The sequence below is a fragment of the Podarcis pityusensis genome (assembly GCF_964106645.2).
Source record: "Podarcis pityusensis genome assembly, chromosome: 14".
Lineage (NCBI taxonomy): Eukaryota > Metazoa > Chordata > Lepidosauria > Squamata > Lacertidae > Podarcis > Podarcis pityusensis.
Window position 1 is genome coordinate 17,644,557 of NC_138039.1, and position 19,735 is coordinate 17,664,291.

The window sequence follows — 19,735 nt, forward strand, 5'->3', positions numbered from 1 at the left end:
AAGGCACACTTGCAAACCCTGGTACTATGCCTTTTCCCTGCCTTTGTGGGCCTTCCTTCACTGGACCACAGCCTTCAGCTGTCAATCATGAGCACCCAGAGCAAAAACATAAAAGCATACCCCAATACCCCCAAATAATAATCATATCAGCCATCCTGTGACAATGAGGCTAGATAGCTGGTGTGACCCACCCCCATCAAGTCTTTGCTACGCTACATCTTGCTGTGAGTGCTAGAGAACTCACTCCAGCTACAAAAAGGCTGCTGCAGAACAAGCTGGAACAATCTCTTGGGTTGGGGTATTGCCTAGGCCTTTCAGATGGGGGCTCTGCTACTGTTTTGAATACCCCAACTGTTTAAAATGTTTTAAATTGTTCTTAAATGGCTTTAACATGCGGGTGTTAAAATTTGGAGGTTTTTTCCTTTTTAAATAAAGGTGCATAGGATGTGCCTGAGAAGCGAGGAGTAGTGAGCAATCACAGTGGTTTAGGGCAGAGGGAGGTATGCTATGATGGGTGGGTGGGAGAGGCCAGGTAAGGGGAATACGGCACATGCAGTCAGTGACTGCATCATGTGCCAGCCAGCCCGCCCCTCCTCCAACCTGGGGAATTGCAGTTGTCCTATCAGCCAGCCCCCAAGTCTACTGTTTCTGAATGCCAGGTCAGCTCTGAGTAAGAACTCTCTCATGATCTGAATATAGATGAGGAGGCCGTTCTGGTCTGTATCACTGACACCTGGATGGTTGAACAGGACGGAGTGGATCTCATCCAGCTGTGCCCACTTGAGTACTCAGGGCAGACTTGAGGATCAGGGAGGGGGAGTTGCTGTAGTCTATATAAATTCCCTTTCTCTCTCCAAGCTCTTTGTCCAGTTGGGGGTGGAGGGGGGGGTTAGAGTGTGTGTTCCTGGCATTGGGTAGTTGGGACAGATTAAGGATTCTACCACCTTCCTTGCAGCCCTGAGCTCTCCCTGCCTGCGCTGACAGTATTGGTGGTGTTGAGGACTCTCAGGCTGCTGAATCTATATAAGGGTGTTGAGCAGCGAGTAGAATTCAGCAAGGAGCTTCTGAAGCTGAGCACAGTGAGAAATGCCTGCAATCTGGCTCAAAAGAAACTAGCTGAAGTCCACCTGGTGGTAAGAATGACTGTGAAAGATGGACTAAGGGTAAATGGCATACAAGTTAAATAGTGTTAAGAACTACACTTGGTGAACCAGACTTATGTAAACATCTGTTAACTGTCATTTAAAGATACAAAGGCTGGCACTTCCATGAGGCGAGGTCAAGCAATTTACCTAAAGCAGCAGATCCAGTTCCTAACCCACCCACCCCATTGCACCGCTGCCAGCCCTGCACACCCATACCATAACTGCTGCCACCACAGCACTCCTGCTCTCACTGCTAACACTGCAGAGCTGGTAGTGGTGCAGCCATGACAGCAGGGGCAAAGAGGGGGCCTGGATCTGCAGGTGTCAGGGTGTCAGGAGGGCAGCGGTGAAAGGGCATTTTGCCTAGAGCATCAAAACATCCCAGGCCACCCCTGAAGAATACAGTGGCCTTATTACAGCAAACATAAGTCTTAAATGTAACCAACTGAAGTATAGATGAAGGCTTTTGTAAATGGAATAATATCAATTTGTGGCAGTGGTTAGAAGGTTTTGAATGTATGTGCATGGTGGGAGTGGGAGAAAAGTAAGAAATGCTCCACAGCATTGGTGAATTAGCAGAGTTAAATAAAAGCTGGTTCTCCATATATAAAGAAAAGGCAGACTCACCATAGTATTATTTTTACTCATAGGAGTCCATCAGCAAATCATTCCCATGAGTTATTGCAAGGCAGTAAGGATGTATTTCTATGGGATGCCTCCAGATTTTAGGCACTCATGTCTGATTTGAATTAGGCATGGGCATAAATCCTACCCAGAGGGGTGACTTGTAGAAATGTTATTTCAAGTGCAAATTGCATCATGGAAAGCAGTCCTCATCCAGTAAGTGTCTGCAAGGGTAACATGCCCTTTCAATTACGGTTTTTGTCTTAAAAAGGGAACATCTCTTCCTGTATTGATCTCACAATTCAAAATGGTAACTTTGCTGCCCGTATTATAGCATTAAAAGATGCTACCTGTGATCTATAACAACAGTGCCTTTAACATGATAGGTAATTCAGTTCAAAACAGAAATTAGCCACTGACAGCCTCTACATCATGTCTGGCTCCTAGCTGACAACCCAGGAGGAGGAAGAGGAGAGGCAAGAACTTAAGAGCTGACCATCACCTCCTAATCTTGCCTTCTCTTCTCTAAGTTGCATCTTTCTCCTTCCATTCTGCTACAAGCTCTCTCACACTAAAAACATCCTGAAAATCAGTTGATCCAGAAGCTGTACTACAGTGCATGAACTGTTACTAGGCAACTCCTCCATTCTCTCCACCCCAGAAACATTTAATGTTGGAGGGGTGAAGGAAACAACAGTGGCTGGAAGGGGCAACAGGTCTTTGCTAGGGGGGGTGGGGAAACCAGGCATAGGAAAGGGAAAGCACAACTTGCCACCTCCACTTACTACTTAAGATAGCACTCAGGAAATCCTATTGCCCACTAGGTTTTTTTTTAAGGGAAGGGTTTGCAGTCCAGAAAAGTACTGGTGTTGATTATTCAATAGAAATCTGTAGTAGCACCTTGATAGTCTAAACCCTGTGCTCTGAACAGATTTTAAAGAAGGACAGCTTCTTTTACAACAGAAAAGTCATTCACCCTTAACGGTCCATGAAATTCCTATGTTACAATGGGCTCAGATAGACATTTTAGCAAGGCATGTAGGAGCCAGCTGTGGAGCAAATTGCAAGCCTCAGTCTTGAACTCAAACCAGCAGGACCTGACACTACAGAGCAACCTATTTAATACGTTTAAGAATGTGCTTTTCTATGGGGGGGGGACTTCCTGGGGTTGTTTTTAGTTATATAAATAAAGTAATGTAGTAAACCACTTTTGGAGAAACTTACCATTAGTGAGAAAACATCGAATATTGGACAGCTCTTTCTGGGACCACTTGTGAGGCTCTACCAAACAAAATCATTCTTCTGTAACAGCAAGAACATCATTCTATGAAGAAAGCATTAGATGCCACTTGGAAATGCAGCCAGATGTAATCTACAGATAAAGAAGAAGAACATGTTTTATACAACAACTCTCATTACAACACTCCTAAATCACTGACCTTTTACTTAGCTTCAAGAGAGAATAGTAATAATTCTTAGTATTTACATCACACTTGCAGTGTTCAAAGGGCTTCGCACGTGTAGTCCTGCTAAGCCTTACAATAAGACCAAGTGGTAGGTCTGTATTATTTGCAAACTGAAAATTGGAGTGAGATGTGAAGTGGCAAAGGTCACTCAGTGAATTCAACCCTAAGTGTAGAACTGAATAGTGAATTCTCAATTCTTGGCTATCACATTGGGCAACAGAGTCCTGCATTGCAGGGAGTTGGACTAGATTGCCCTTGTGGTGCTTTCCAGCTCTATGATTCTATTAATTTGTCTAATCCTCTCTCCTGGGACAACCATTTCCACCACAGGAAGGACTAGGATCATCAGTCTTAGCAACTCTAATGAAAAAGCATTATTCACTTAAATTTCTACTAGAAATGCCAGAGAGTCCAATGACCTTGTCCCTTGTGGGAATAGTCATTTTCCCATTAGGGATTCTGAAAGTTGAAGTCCCAGTGCCCTCTCTAACAGGAAGTGATGTTCCACAATGGAGCTGGAGTATCCTACCACCCACTTCAACTGTCTTCCCTGGCACCACAGGTCGGTTGTTGGGATGCTAGCTAACAAAGGGAGAAGGCAGAAGAGGAGAATGCAGGCTTTTTGTGGGCACGCAAAAAGGCTTAACCTGGGTGCTTGTAAAAGTATGAGATTGTTTAGCTCAGAGTGTCCATGCAACCTTTATTTTATTTTGTCAGAAAGCATAAATTAAGCACAGTTCCTAGTACAAACGACATGTCTCTGGATCTCACAGAAATATGTCCCCTCCTCAATTTTCATTATCAGGCTACCACAGCTATTAAAATGCTGCTTGATTTTTGAAGTATGTTCCAGGGCTCCCTCTGCTTGAAAGCCACCCGGTGTGCTGACTGTGGAGAAATGCCCTCTGCAAATTCTTTATCATCACTTCTTTTTCCAGAGGTAGGCCATGGCTCAAATTAAACCCTGCTACTTGAGAAATTAATTCCTTACCACCTCCCTTCAAACTCTCCACAGAGTCACTACCTTGCAATTCCCTGTCCCAAGAAAACCATATGCTGATAATTACTGCACAACACCCAAGCTCTGAAATTATCATTGCAGCTGGCTCATAAAAACAATTATTACAGCTCTAAGAGGAGCATGAATTTAGTCCTGCTGAATGACATATTTCTGAATATGTGAACTTTGTACATAAGACAGCAGCTTATATGAAGATGAGCCTTCAGTACATATCATGCTTTCTGTAGCGTAGCTAGTTACTTAAAGGCCACCATTTAGTCCTCTTACATATATAACTTCAAGGATTAGAAGGGAAAGTACACAAAGTGCCATCCATGATAGAAGCAAGTTGATTCAGTACAGAACCAATGCCACCAAGCTCTAAAGGCCTCTTGGCTCAAAATGACTTCAGCAAACTACAGTCATGTTCTGACTGTGGAGCTATGCAAAGCAATATTTACTAGAAATATGTCCTACTAAAGCTTACCTCAGACAGGTGTTGTATAGGACTCAAGGCACTATGTTCAATAAAATACTACCATGACAGTCCAATAGCATGCATACCTAATTGCAAGTAACACAGAGACCCTATGCAAAGTTGGCACACCTAAGGCCATTGACTGCCTCCTATTTCATAAGTCCATCCATATTGATCTTTCAAGAGTTGCTGCTTCAAGTTGCACCACCATTTGGGATGCAGTGGGTGGTTAACACAGGGCACAACCTTTTCAGCAGTACCATCAAGGCTGTGAACCTCCCTGGAGGTTAAAGCAGGGGGTTTTTCAGAGCCTATACAACCTGCTCAACATCTGTGGGACTAGTTTTTGCCAATTTCACTCCTGTTGAATTGAGCTGTTATTCTCTGTCTTTAGTTTCTGCTTATCAAATGTCATGCTTCATTGTTTCAACTATTGTTTTTCATTTTTATTGTGGATTTTTGCTATCATTGTTGCTATAACAATTCATTCCATTTTTGTTGGCCTACTTTCTGACAGTACAGTACAGTACAGTATGGGTTTTGCTACTGCTCATTTTATTAACTGCATCCTGCAATTCTGTTTCAGTTCATTTTTATTTCCATATGAGCTAAAAGCTGTATCATCATTTCCAGTGCAATCCTAAGCATGTTAATTCAGAAAGAGATCCCACCATATTAAATGGGGCTTACTCCTAAGCATGCATAGGATCTGAGCCTTAGGCACCACTCCTAAGCATGCTTCATAGGAAGTAAATGCAACTGAACACAAGTGGACTTACTTCTGTGTAAACATGCAAAGGACTGATTTGTAAGCTGCCTTGTAAATCAAGTTGGCTATATAAATAAAATAAACTGATTAATTGCTAAATAAAATAAATTAATGACCTTAGGCATAATTAATTATGCATAGAATTGGGTTTCAAGTCCCACCAACTTAGGTGGAATTTACTACCAGACAGATATGCATATGGGTGCAGCCTAAAATTGTACTTTAAATGAGGCTTACAAAATCATCAAAAGGTACTGAATCCAGATTCATAAAAATGTACTAGCCCACTTACGTATTTACTGACCCATTTTATATTTGGCCCGTCATTGCATAGTGATCTCATCTGCTGCTATATTAATATGAGAGACAACAATAGCTTAAACAAGATAAAACAGTAACTCATTTTAAAAGCTATTCTGGTTTATTGCATGAAAGAAACAATCTTACCTGCCACAGTGTCTAGGTATGCAGCTGCTTGCAATACAATTTTAAACAAGCAATCAAAAAATAATGGAAATATGTCTATCAACATAACATTTCAAAGAACCAGGAAGACACAACCAAGTTTATTTGGTGGGCATCTCACAATGAGGTAATACATACCTCATTGTGCCTATAATATTTTAGAAGCTCCACTTGCATGCCAAGAGTCATCAAGATGTTAAGGTGCACATCTATTTTTATTCACATCTCAGTTTCCAATTAGAGGCAATTTGGTTGGGGGCCCATAAGTTAAAAATAGTCATCTCTAATGATGCTTGCAAACCCATTAGGAATATTTCCTCCCCTAAAAACCCTGCAATTTTGTTTTCACAATTTTTCAGTAACATACTTGATTCCTAGTTTCCCCACTCCCATCACTTTCTGTCCTTATAAAAAATCCATATTTTGACTATCCCTGATACAGATATCAGTTGTGCATTAACCCCCCTGGGCTGCATTGTTTTCTGCTCTCACTACTGCCAGTCTAGCAACCCACTGATAAAGCCTCTTATAATCTGCCTTTTGGAAATCACTATAGAACTAGAATGGGCAATATCTACTGCATTTGCAAAGCTGTTTTAGAAATTTTGGTTTCAAGTTATATAAATCAATAGAAGACATTATATTCAAGGTTTTTTAAACTAAAAAATGCTTTGAACAGTATGCCAGATCTCTAAGTAAAAGGAGCTAGAGAGTAGACACTAATTTTTTTAAAAAGCAGAGACACAAATTGCACCCTTTTGTACAGACAAATTAATTTTGTCCTAATGTCAACTCTAGTCTCACAGGTTCTAGAAGTAATAAAAATAACTTGCAAAAGCTGTTTACCAGAGGTAAATGTGGGATTAATGTACACACTACAAGCAACAATACTCCCCCTCCAAAAAAATGTTTTACTAATGGGGGGGGGCAGCAATTTTCTACCTCCACCAGCTGCCTTAATACCCTTGAGTTCAAATAATGTCATTGAAATATAGCAAAAACTGGCAATGACAAAGCATTGCTGAGTGTGAAAAAATGATGATTGACTTCATAACCATTCTAAGCCAACGGTTTACAAAACTGTAACCCAGAGTTCCTTGGAAGCTTATCAGAGGTCAAATAATGGCAACTTCCTTGAATGACAACTTGTCTGCAACAACGCATCTTCTCCTCCAACATATAACGTAGTTGCAAGTGAACAAAAGCACAATTCTCTGACATACTCTCATTGCAAACAGGTAGTGAGGAGGTCCAACAGGTCTGGTCAGTACCCTATTGTAATCCTCTACATTCTACAACATTCCAAGGTCAGCAAGCTAGCAAGCTGGTCAGACAACAGCCTGGTAGCACCTTGGTGTGCAGAATTCAGCAGAGGAAGCAGGCTAGGCTGTGAGGCAGAAGCTGGCCCAAACTTACCCAGTCAACTTGATGGTTGAGGATTTGAACTATGTTATCCAAAATCCTAGTCAGACACTCTAACCAATACACCATACTGTACTAGTTTTTTAAAAAAAATGTAAAATGTGCAGGGATTTTATGAGAAATGTTTAAGGGTTCCCTTAAGGAAGTTTGAAACCCCCTGATCTAATTATCTTTCACATAGTACATATAGAACTTGTTTATCTGTGGAAGTTATACAGGCAACACAACAACAAAGGTCATCAGGGGGCTCATAAAATAATAAAATACAGAAAACAAATTTCAGCATAAAACAGTCAGCAATCCAGTTTCACAGCATAACTAAAAATACAGAAAAGATAGGCAGTGGATTTAAAAGTGAATACTGCAGGTTTTTAAAGGCCTGAAATCATCATCATCATCAGGTGCCAAAATGACCATAAAGGAATCAGCAGTCAAGCCTCTCTATGCAGGTGTTCCACAACAAAAAGCTACCTGACTCATATAATTTGGTGGAGGCACCTGGAACAGGAGCTCTGAATAATATCTCAAAGTCTGAGTAGAAATATATGAGAGGATTATCTTTCAGTTACCCTCATCCTAAGCCAATAAGGGCTTTAAAGGTCAAAAACAGCCCTTTGAATTGGGTTCAGAAATAGACTGGAAGCCAGTGCAACTGATAAAGCATTGATACAATACACCAAATCAACCAGACCCAGTTAAAAATCTTCCAGCCTTATTTTTTGATGCCATTTTCAAAGGCATTCCAATATAAAATAGACTGTTTAATTTGAATGAGAGGTAACTGTGGTCATGCCATCTACATCCAGAAAAGGTCATAGCTGGTATATTAGCCACGGGAAATAAAAGGTGCATAGAGTGACAGAGGCCACTTGGGTCTCAACAGAGTCCATTTAAAAGCAGAATAGGCTTAAGAGAAGCAGATATCATGTTCCATTTCAGTCATGGTGAACCAATAAATTGCACTGGCTACCACTCTGGTTATATTATATGCTGCTGTGGATAGCTAATTAAAATATCATGTTCAGTTTCTTTTTGTGTGTATAACAATGTGGGAAGCTAAAATACATATTTTTATGTGAAGTTTTGTATTCTTTGATTTTTAATAAATTTTCAAAGCCAAAAAAAAAAAAAGTGATAATGCTAGATCAGTAAGCAATCCTTTCCAGAAAAGGTTAACATCACTCACTTGGGTGGATGAACCATCCACCAGGGGTAGACCAAGTTTTACCTTATAAGCCCTCATCCTAACTGTTACTGCACACACTCTGCAGTTCAGGAGACCTAGAACCTCACCTAAATTTGATGTGGAAAAAGATATAAAACTGGCTCTCAGTGGTGGTGCCTCAAACCAAATCTCGGGATGAACTCTTCCAACTGCTTTATGCAATTGTTACACAGTTAGAAGAGTAGAGAATCGTAGGGCATCCCAAAGCCTAACTGCCAAGAAGTCAAGAAATGGTCCCCAGCACCAACTTCTGGAATCAGTTATCCAAGTAGTAGCAGAATCACCACCAACGGCACCTTGAACATCCAGCTCAACTAGTCTACTGATAATTCCATGGGCAATGCTATTGAAAGCTACCCAGAGATCCAAGATAATCAATACTATTGTTATTGTTAATATTTTCCCTCCCCCCCCCAATTTATATCCTACCCTGCTTCCCAAAGAAGCCCAGGGCAGCAAACACATCAATATAATTACAAACACTAAGTAAAAACATTCCAAAATATTGTACCCTCCCCATCATTCATTCCCAGCAAGATCACCCCACAGGGCAGCCAAGGCAGCTTTTATCCCACAACCAGCCCTGCAGCACAACTGAAATTGATTCAGAAAAACCCATTGGTACCTTAACTGGGAGCTACATCATTTTTTCTTCCATACAAGTTTCATTTACTACCACAAACTAATTATCCTCATCTAAATTTCTCATCTCTGAAAAATTTATCCTGGCATATTATCCATAACGAACAAAAAAAATCTTTCTAGTGGCCAGAGGCATCTAGAATTCAGGTTTCCTGATTCTGGCAAATGTCTAGCTGACATTTGATGACTAAGAGAAAGGCCATGTTTTCTTTGCTCTTTGCAGAAGCAATGAAAAGTGTCATATCATAGTAACTCTAGCTAGGCAGAATTATATAAAACTTTTCAAGAACACTCTTGACATAAGCCTTGCAGCAGAAGCCTTATTTAGATGCTATGGCCAGATTTTATGTAGAAAGTTGTACTGTACTATATTACACTAACTTTTACCCACAGAAAACCCATTGAAATGGCAAACTAACTTACTTTCAATGGATCTATTCTCCATATGTTAGTGGAATACAACCCCAATATATTTTACACAGATTCCCTTTTAATAAGTAGGTGCAGTACATTTATCAGCCACGTGTATGTATCAAATTGTTTTGGTTTTTTTAAAAATTACTTACTCCCTTTCTCAGTTTAATCCCAACAACCTGCAATGTTGATTAGACTGAGAGGCAGTGACTGGCCCAAGGTCACCCAGTGAGCTTCATGGTTGAGTGGTGATTTGAACCCTGGACCAGACAGTCTAATCACTTAACCACACTAGTTCTTAATAATGTTTACATTCTTATCTCTTCACCCAGAAATTGCATAAATGCTGAGAAAGTCATTAAAAACAAAAATTAACCCTCTCTCAGTATTTTCACATTAATGACTACTACGGTGTAATATTTTAAGAGAAATAAGGGAACCTGTGACCCTCCAACTGTTGTTGGAACTCCCATCAGCCCCAGCCAACATGATCAGTGATCAAGGATCATGGCAGTTGCAGCCTGAAACTATTGGGGGGGGGCACAGATTATATGGCCCAACCTTATAAAGTCAATTTCAAGTCATAAACTATTATTTCCCCAAACCATTACATGTATATCACCTGAAGTGACAGCTTTAATTGGTCTCAAAGCAGCAGGTGAATTGACAGACACAAAGGTGAGAGGTGAGAAGTACTTGACAAGATTCAACCAGTTTTTTTGAGACACAATGAAATTCTATGTAAACTACATTGTAAAAGTGATGAGTTTTTTGGTGTGATTGAATGAGGTGCCCTAATGTCAGAGTGGTAAAGAGTAGAAGCATCTGTGGATACCATTAGGAATGTAGGAAGCTGCTTTACACTAAGTCAGACCATTGGTTTATTTGACTTTATGATGCATATACTGACTGAAAGCATCTCTCCAGGGTTTCAGGCAGGAGATGCCAGAGCTGAAGCTAAGGCCTTCTGCATGCAAAGCATGTGCTCTCTTACTCAGCTATGGTTCATTCATCTGAGGTACTCTGATTCAGAAGAGATACAGAAGGGTCTAGGAATGGAGGGTAGAAACTGGGTCTATGAAAACAGGAGATAAGAAGGCAGCAAGCTAGTGGGAACCAGTAGGGTTTGGGAGATTAACTCCTCCATCTGGCCTCTTCTTCAGTCCTCTGAAGTGTCCTGAGAAGACAGAAAGGAGAACTGCATTTGACCTGGAGCTGCAAATAGAGGCATAGCTAGGGGGCAGGGTACACTGGTCGCCACACATCAGAGGGTGGCACTTACTGTAGGGCCCGCAGCACGCCCGAGCCACACATCTCTCCTGGGAGTGACGCAGTGGCTTGGGCACCTGCCGGCTCTGCGCTGCCCAAAATGGCAACATGGAGCTTGTGTCTGCCTGATGCCTCCCCCTCAGCCACCCTACAGCTGAGGGGGATGTGGCGGACAGACTCATTGTAGGCTCCGTGGCGCACCCTGCCCTGGCACCCGAGCGGCTAGCTATGCAGCTGGCTGCAGAGTTGAGAAACTGCACTTCATTTTGAAATAGCCAGCTTGACAGTTGACTGCATGCATACCTCTAGTAAGCACTTAACATCAGTATTTTCCCAGGTAGATGGGGGGAAAATACAATCCTAGATTAATAGTGTAATCCTATGTACTCAGAAGAAAGTGCCATTGACATCAGTGGGGCTAGCTTCCAGGTATGTTTGTCTGGAACTGCAGCTTTGGATGTTTCGCACCACAAACTTAGTACTCTAACAACATTACTGAACTTAACCCTAGGCCCCTACATCATGGGCTGATCCCTGTTCCCACTGTCATGGAACACAGTCCTGTTACAAAAGGAGCTCATCTTTCAAGAAGCTGTTTGAGATGCACAGCCTTGCAAGCCAACCTATATGCCAAGGTTAGCCACTGTGGTGTACTCCAGAAGATGTGGGGATATAGTTTCCATCATACTTGACCACTGTACCTGCTGGCCAGGGCTAATGGGAGTTGTTTAGCCCAACAACATCTGAAGGACACCATGATGGTTACCCCTGATATAGCCATTTTGGCCTACAAGTCATAGAGGCAAAATATCTGTCAAGCACTATTAATAGTAAATGGGTGTTTTCTAATTAGGAAGGCACAGAGGCAACTCTAAGGTAAAGGGGCCCCTGACCATTAGGTCCAGTCGTGGACGACTCTGGGGTTGCGGCGCTCATCTCGCTTTATTGGCCAAGGGAGCCGGTGTACAGCTTCCGGGTCATGTGGCCAGCATGACTAAGCCGCTTCTGGCGAACCAGAGCAGTGCACAGAAACGCCGTTTACCTTCCCGCCAGAGCGGTACCTATTTATCTAATTGCACTTTGACGTGCTTTCGAACTGCTAGGTTGGCAGGAGCAGGGACCAAGCAATGGGAGCTCACCCCATCATGAGGATTCGAACCGCCGACCTTTTGATCGGCAAGTCCTAGGCTCTATGGTTTAACCCACAGCGCCACCCGCGTCCCTGATGAGGCAACTCTACCTGACTGCAAAGTACCAAAACATGTTTTAACTTTGATGGCACAAATAATTATGCTGCTGGATACCATAGGGCTGCTCAGTAACCCAAAGACAGTGGGTATGTTTGCATGTCACGCTAAACCAAAAGTGAGAAACCTGAGGCTCTCCAGATGTTGTAGGACTCCAACTCCCATCAGACCCAACCAGCATAACCAATAGTCAGGGATAATGGGTGTTGTAGACCAGCAACACTTGAAAGGTGTGAAGAGCTACGCATGCCTAAAATATGAGAGCACACTGACAAATTCAGGCAGGATGTCACTTCAGCCTGGAGAAGACACATCCAAAATGGTCCATTCCACTCGAGTGAAAAGTGTGCATAATCAGGAATAAGCTGTTGAATACAAACATTTATTACTGAAGCTTCTCTTTAGAAGGCCTAATATTTTCAAGAGAGATTAAAAAAAAAAGGGTGAGAAGAATCACCTCATGGATTAAAAAAGAATCTATTAGTCTAAAATATATACTGTGATTACTAGTGAACCTGTTTCTATTCAAGCTAAATAATTTCAGTGCAAAGCCTATTTTATAAATGGATAATTAAACCTTCCTTAATGGGAACTTAAAATAATGATGCTATCTAAGGAATGAAATTCCCAGGACAGTATATGTCAATTCATATACATAACACACTATGGCTCTTGACTGTTCAAATAAGCAGATTCTGTTAGTACAGAAGAAGCAGAGCAGCAAAAAAGCATTACAAGAGCATTAAGTCATCCCGTTTCATCAGTGTTTTGCTACCCAATTAGCTACTTCAAACATAACAGGAAAATCTCTCTTTGAAAACCAGCAAATATCTGAAAAAACAACATAACTATTGAAGAGGCACAAGAACATCAAAGTGATCAGAGGCACAGTACCTGCTGAAATCAGCTTCTGGGTGCAGAACCAGGGAATCTACATTCCATTTTAGGTACAATAGGGGTGTTTGGAGATGCCTGCTCTTCTAGCCCTTTCTAGCTCTTGCTTCCAAGTACGTGCATGTACTCAATTTCTGCTTTGATTTTTTAAAAGGTTCATATAATTCTGGTCATCTCTTTCTCTTTTTCCCTGTTCCTTATTAAACCAGCAAGCTTTGCTCACTTGTTCCATGAGCTCCGGACGAGATGTTCCCCACTGAATATTTGGACAAGAAAGCAGGAAGCCTGCCTTCTTACAGGAGCCCAAAGGAGCATTCCAACAACACAGACCTAATTGCTGGGGAAATGGAGAGGGGAGAGGGAGAAAAACTTCACACTTTCAGGGTTTGGGGGCGTACATTGGTGTGGAGAGAAATGAGATAAAAGTGGCTATCAACAGCCCACCAAACTAAAAATACATATTTGCTAAAAAGAAACATGTAAAATGCTATGGCTGCGGAAGGAGAGAGGTTTCCAAGGGATCAAAACAAGTATTTCTCTGCTTCTCTCCAAAGCTTCTGCAAAGTAAACCAAATCGCACACACCATGAAAGTAAAAGAATTTACACAGAAAGGAAATGCATGTACTTAGTGCCAAATAGCAAGAGCCAAGGCACACGCAAGCAGCATGAAGCAGGCAGAGGGGATAACCAGGCTTGCTGGGAAAGAGAAGAAAATTGGCTTAATATCTTCAACCACTTAAAAAATGCCCAGGGATCAAAACTGCAAAAAATAAAACAAAAAATAAGGTACACTCCTGAGCTGTGAAATCTACATCAACTGGAATGCTTTGGAATGAGACACAAGCTATTGAAATAAACAATATGGGGCATCTATAATAGTACAGTACTTGCTTTTTCAGAGTCCTGGATTTTAGCCTTGCAGCTACATGATTTCCAATTGGTAAGATCTCTCCTCCTCCCCCCACTCCCCCCCCCCCAAATGCTGGGTGAGGAGGACAGATATCTTCTGTGGGAGGGGAAAAAATGAAAAGTTTTTTTAAGCCTTTGTTAGATTTCAACAGCTGGGCAATGACTAGAAGCACAGAGGGACATGGCATGGCTTTGGGAAAACAGCAAGCAGGGTGAGGGAAGAGAGTGGAACAGAGACCATGGAAGTCCAACATGTTTGACTGCTGTTAATGCCCCAGGGACCTAACAGAAATCTGGCTAAAGGGTTGGGGACGGGGGTGATCTGGCAAGCAAAATACCGGTACATCAAGTGCACATCTAGTGGAGACTCCATGAGATATGATGCCCTGCTGGGCACCCTGCCAAAGATGCTAATAGTCAAATGTGGGCTGGGGAATAATGACTTTGTGACATTCTCCATCTCTCTCCTCCACATATAGGCTCAGAAAAGCAGGATTGTGCCACTTAGGCCATAGTCACCAGGTTCCAACCCGTGAACATATTGCCCTCACACTGCCACCTCAATGAATTCAGCTGCTACACCATTAAGACACTCTGCTTTTAACTCACCTACTGACAAAACTTAAATGAGGAGTGGAGACTTTCAGGCCCACAGGCAGAATGTGGCCCTCCAAGGCTCTTCCCCTGGCCCTGCTTTCCACCTTTTTCTTTCAGCCTGGATGGAGCATTTTATTTACTTACTTTTACATTTCTGTTCCAACTTTCCTCCAAGGAGCTCAAGGTTATACACACAGTTCTCCTCCCTATTTAATCCTAACAACAACCTTGCGAGGTAGGTTAGGGCTGAGAGTCGGTGACTGTCCCAGGGTCACCCAGTGAGCTTCATGGCTGTGTGGAGATCTGAACCCTGGTCTCCCCAGTACAACACTCTAACCACTACACCGCACTGGCTCTTGAACTCTCGATAACGCCTCTTGCTTCCATGGATGGAGGATAAACAGAAGTGTTCAAGCATGCGTAGCAAGCTGGCCTGCTGTACCGAGGTAAAAATTCACATTCTTTGCTCAGCTCACATTTCCCTCGAGGCTTGCCAACCACTGGCATGTGCCCCCCCCCCCCAAAAAGCCTTGGGCTTTAAAAGCTTCCCCACCCCAAGGCTCTGCCCCATAATTTATTTTGCGTTAACAGGTCTGCCGAAACGCGCAAAAAGTACTGGAAGAGGACAGTGCCTCTGAACATGCCCAGAACGCTTTCCACCACAAAGGAACCAGGGACCTCCTCTTGAATCACGAAAAACGCAAACTCCAGCAAACTCCATCTCTACCTCCAAGCTCATACCTTCTGCTTTCAACCAAGAGGAATTAGTATATTCTGCCTTGAGCGAGAGACCAAAGACGCCTCTGACCATGTACAGAGCGCTTTTCCCTCGCGGCTGATGATACGGATCTCATATTATACCCTTGGTAATCACCGGCCAGCCAAGAGAGGGGTGGGGGGAGAGACAAGTTTCAGGAAAGCTGAATTTAGAACCGATTTTAAAAGGCAAAAAAGGCGGAGGGGACAGTAGCACCATCCCTCCCGCCGGGATGAGCGTTCATGGAAGCGGCAAAGCCTATTCTCGCTTTCCCTCAGGCGGGTCTGGGGACGTGCAGACTGAAGGGACGGCAACATACCCGTTGGCACCACAGACTCCTCCTCCTGCTGCATCTCCTACCGACTGAGGAAGAATTCACGGGGGGCGACACCCACCGCCTCCTTTCTCCATCCCGCCCGCTCCAGCCGTGTTGGCGGCGGCGGCAACAACAGCTTTGCGGGCATGAGGAGAAAACGAGGGGAAGGGAAAGAGGCGCGCGCGGCCCGGCCCCCCTCGCTCCTCGGCCCGCCCTCAGGCCCGCCCAGCGCGAGGCAGGGGGCGGTTTGGGCGGGAAACTCTTCTGAGGAAAAGCTGCCGCGGCTGCCGTCCTAATTTGGAAGAAGCAGAAACACCCCGCGAGTGAGCGCGAGGTGGGCTTCCAAGTAAGCATGCGCGGAGCTGGGGGGGGATTTGAGGCTGCCGTTCTACGCATAGGAGAAGAAAGCTCAGCTGAGCTCCCTTTGGGGGGGGGAGCGCAAAAACTGCGGCTGTGTATATGGCGCGGGGTGGGGGAACAGCGGAGCAGCTGTGCTTAATTGTTATTAATAAGGCGGGGCTGCAGTCTTAAAAGCTGCCTTTGCTGCGGTTGGGTGTAAGCTCCCCCTGAACTCCGTGGAGCCCTGGCTTCTGGGAAGGCAGAAATAGGATTGCAATAACAACAGGGCCAAGGCGGGAAGGCAAGATTCAAAGGGATGCTCTTGGGCATATTAAATACTGCACTGCGAAGTGCGCATGCAGGAAGGATGGTGAGACCTCAAGTGAAGTTCTTGTCTCAGCTGATTAAAGGCACTCATTTGGAAAGAGGTGGCCTTTGGTTAAAATGAGGTGAGTGCCCAAAATCTGAACAGTGGACTAATTCAGCTAAATTCATTGTTACTATTTTAATTTATATCCCAACCTTTCTCCCAAAGGAGCCTATGAAGCAAGGGATATCCAGCACACACCCCTCTAGATCTTGCTGAACTCTAGCTCCCATCTTCCCTGGCCATTAGCTGTGCTGGCTTCTTGTGAGATTTAGAGTCCAGTAACATCTGGAATGGCTACTTCTGTGTGATGTATTAAGATACAAATATAAGTTTATGATGGGCAGTTGCCATCATAAGATAACTGGTGTTTGTTGGTCCTTTTCATTCTTATTCTAACCATGTTTATTCAGAGCAGAAATGAGGATGTCCAGATGTCCAGACTACAGCTCCCTTCATCCCTGACCAAGTCCCATCAGTTCCAGATAGCATATTCAGTGGAGTCTAACATCATCCAGTGGTCACCAGATTCTTCATATCCAATTCAGACATTAGTCTGAGGCCAATGGAACTTACGTGTTTCCAGCTAAATGGGCTTAAGAAGCAACCATGGAATTATACTTGATTGAAAATTGTGGGTAGTAGCTATCTGAATTAACTGGTAGCACATTCAATAACATGTGTTCATTATGTATTTTCCCATTGGATTGCATTGACCTATGAATACATGAGAAACAGATTTGTCTTCTCCCCTGCCTATCCCCCCTTTAGGGCAACAGCACTGCAGAGTCACTTTTCTCATATTTTAAGAGACTACATTTAGTCTTTTCTAATATGTAATCAATTTGTAATTGTCTAGGTCATTTTGAGTTTTAATCCAATCCTCTTGCAGCAGCTCTTAACTTTGCTTCTTATGCAAGCCTGAGGGGGAGGAGCAAAATTCAGCAGATCAGGTAGAGAGGCTGCTTGTTACCTTTGCTTCACCTGATCTATTAACCACGCTCTTCATCCTACTGCATATCTCTTGCATAATGCATTAGCAAATCATAAGTCTTTGCAAGATCAAGCCCAAAGAGTTTCTGCGTGGCCTGTTGTTCCAGTTTGACTTAATTGATGAAAAAACACCTTTCTTTAAATGGGTGTAACTTTGCATGTGAAGAGCCCTTCAGCAAAAGTAATCATAATAATAATAAGGTACAAAATAAACTTGGACTGAAGAGGGAGTACAATGAATACAGTTCTTAATGCAACCATAAGCAGCCCACAGAGTTACCATAGATTCCACTTATGTCATTAAATGTAACCTTACTATGCAATGGGCCTGTGATGGTAGACTGAAGCTGCACACTGAATTCTTACCCTGTTAGCCATGATACTTAAGAACAGCATAAGAAATAATATCCCAATAAGGACCATGATACAGGAGTGAATATAACCAAATAAAAAAATGCCCATTTTATTATTCCTGGCTTCTTAGCAGCTAACTTTTTATGTTTCAACAGCAAAAGAGGATATACAATATTTGCAAAAGATGGGTAAAGTGGTGTTGGTGGTAGTTTAAATATTAAATATTAAACTACCTTAAATAACTCCCATTTTCAGTGCTCTACAAATATTGAAAATATCATGTATCTAATAAGACAAATGTTAACACACAGGCTTGATACTGTTGGGAATGCTGATATCCTCATAATAGCAGTAAGATGAAAGAAAAACTAGCATTCAACGTCCATATATTTAATATACGATTCTCCCATTTTGTAAATTAAAGTGTTTGCAAATATTTAATATTAATATTTAATTGGTATTTTTCTGTAAACAAACATGTATGTATGCAGCAAAACCAATATTGCTAATAAACATTTATGTAAATAATTAACTACATGTTACCAATAATCAGACTTTGATTTTTAAGGCTTTAAGCGGGTTTTTTTTAATGTTGCCCAGAGCCTTGTGGGCTCGACCTCCCTGGCATAGAACATTCAGCGTGTGATTTAAGGAACTGAGAGACTCTGAATGGTTGGCAGTTCTAATAAATGGGAGTGAGGAAGACCACTGAGATTTGACAGCTGAGAGAAAAAGTAGTTCTGAATGAGTTTTCTCCTGACCTCAGACGACTTCCGTTCGACTTCCAAAACATTCGAAAACCAAAGCGTGGCTTCTGATTAGCTGCAGGAAGCTCCTTCAGCCAATCGGAAGCCCCGGAAACCCCTTCAGATTTTCGGCTTCCAAAAATAGTTTGCAAACCGCAACAGCCACTTTCGGGTTTGCGGCCTTTGGGAGCCAAAACATTTGAGAACTAAGCTGTTCGAAAACCAAGGTACAACTGTATTTTATTTCTCCTCAAGTTACCCCCTTTTTTCAGCTTATCCAGTAAATAATTGTTATGAGTTGGAGGGGGCAGATCCCCCTAAATTCTTAAATTGAGTAAATATTATAATTTGGCTAATATTTGGAGTATTAAAGGAAGATGCCAGGTGCAGTGTAGAAATACAGGCTATACCGGGTTTTCCTGTTCAAGAGATGGCTAATAGAGGGGCCATTAAGGAACAAAGGGATCAGAGTACTGGGCCATTAAGAGCGATTGACAATGCAAATGCTGTCCTTCTGTGAACAGAGACAGTAGAATTGGGAGGGGGAGGTTGTCAGGGTTACAGGGGTGTGATGTCACCACAGGAAAAAAATATCCTTTTGCAGAAGGTTTTTGAAAAAGTGAGAAGTAAGGACAGGCAGCACTCATTGCAGGCTGGCTGGGAGGTGCTGCACCCAGAGAGTGGGGAGCATGGCTGTCTTCTGCTCTGGGTCCAAGCTTGCTAAAGCCATGAGAGAAGCCAGAAGAGACTATCTAGGGATGGAATGTTCTGCAATACAGTGGTACCTCGGGTTAAGAACTTAATTCGTTCCAGAGGTCCGTACTTAACCTGAAACTGTTCTTAACCTGAAGCACCACTTTAGCTAATGGGGCCTCCTGCTGCTGCCGCGCCGCCGGAGCACGATTTCTGTTCTCATCCTGAAGCAAAGTTCTTAACCTGAAGCACTATTTCTGGGTTAGCGGAGTCTATAACCTTAAGCGTATGTAACCCGAGGTACCACTGTACTTCCATCAAGGTTCAAGGATATATACTCCCATCTCTTGTGGGGGCGCAATTAGTGCCAGCACCGTCCGTTAAGAGTTTGGGTGTAATCTTCGACACCTCCCTTTCCATGGAGGCGCAGATTGCAGCTACAACAAAGGCGGCATTTTTCCATCTCCGCCAAGCTAAGCAGTTGGCTCCTTATCTCTCTCGCCCTGACCTAGCCACTGTGATCCACGCGACGGTCACCTCCAGACTGGATTATTGTAACTCGCTCTACGTGGGGCTGCCCTTGAGACTGACCCAGAAACTCCA

General features: G+C 42.9%; 1 protein-coding gene across 5 annotated transcripts in view; it reads right to left on the reverse strand.

Moving 5' to 3' along the window:
* The window catches only part of LOC308463499 (ankyrin repeat and fibronectin type-III domain-containing protein 1-like), a 366,925-nt gene extending 351,132 nt beyond the window's left edge, over positions 1 to 15,793 (reverse strand). For 4 of the 5 annotated variants that reach the window (XM_080981924.1, XM_080981921.1, XM_080981923.1 and 1 more), the window contains exons 1-2: positions 15,644 to 15,792; positions 2,994 to 3,141 (exon numbers count right to left, since the gene is read on the reverse strand). The gene's annotated coding sequence lies outside the window, so the exon portion shown is untranslated. Of the gene's footprint in view, positions 1 to 2,993; positions 3,142 to 15,643 lie in introns of all 5 variants that reach the window. The other variant, XM_080981922.1, reaches the window with a different exon arrangement.
* Between the last annotated feature and the right edge of the window lie 3,942 nt (positions 15,794 to 19,735).